We start from the raw sequence: 949 nt of genomic DNA, 5'->3' as shown, positions 1-949 counted from the left end.
AAGTAAGAGTATGTGAGGGTGAGATAAAGTACTGAATAACATTGTAAATGACTAAGTGACAAGCAAAAGCATGAGTTTTGCATGGGAAATAGGAGATGGCTCAAAGCAGGGTTATGAGAGATAACTTCCCTCCCATTATCTTCAAATAAAGGATTTATTTCAAATGCAAGACTTTATTGTATAAGTATGAACTCCTAATCACTAATATAAAATGGCTAATACGAGTATATATGCCAAGTTTAACAAAAGCCACATCCAAGTACAGAGTGGAAATCAAAAGTTAACAACAGGACAAATAAATTATGATTTTAATAGAATGTTTGTTAAATAAATTGAAATTAAAATTAATATGGTGAACTGTGTTATTCAACATTTCAATTTTAATCAGAAACAGGTTTTCAAATAGTTGAAATTTAACATTAAAGCTCTGAATTCAAGCCAATATTGATGCCATGCCTTTCATTTATTTCTTGTTTGTGTGTGTGCCCAATGGTTCACAATTTTATATAAAAATTTATTCATTATCAATATATAAAATTTCATAGAAGACATATTAGCTATTAAATGTATTATTCTTAAATGAATGTATATAGATACTGGTTTATAAAGATTAACAACATGAAACTGGATGCACTGAAAAATCAAAGCAAAGACTATTTTTCGTGAAATTTAGCACACGTCTTTAACGATCTAGGTCTAACATTCTTTGAAACCCCATACACTGGAAACCACTGCTATGATAAACCTACATTCCTTTCTATAAGAATTCTTACTGCCAGCAGATAGCATAGAAGAGAAGATAAAGGGTTTACTCATTCTAAGCCTCTTTCTTCACAGTTATAATAGTCTTTGATGCCCTCACTTCTAACATTTCATTTATTTCCTGTCATTTTGATAGGCAATAAATGTACATTCTGAATTCACAAGTACATTAAAAGAATATACATTT

General features: G+C 29.7%; 1 protein-coding gene across 1 annotated transcript in view; it reads right to left on the bottom strand.

The window, feature by feature from the left end:
- Positions 1–949, bottom strand: part of LOC119589095 (mitochondrial Rho GTPase 1-like) — a gene marked incomplete in the record, with an annotated part of 21,050 nt that overhangs the window by 3,857 nt on the left and 16,244 nt on the right.

Source organism: Penaeus monodon, chromosome 25 (assembly GCF_015228065.2).
Source record: "Penaeus monodon isolate SGIC_2016 chromosome 25, NSTDA_Pmon_1, whole genome shotgun sequence".
NCBI lineage: Eukaryota > Metazoa > Arthropoda > Malacostraca > Decapoda > Penaeidae > Penaeus > Penaeus monodon.
Note: the sequence above shows the minus strand (reverse complement) of the source record. Positions and strands in the feature narration are given on the sequence as shown.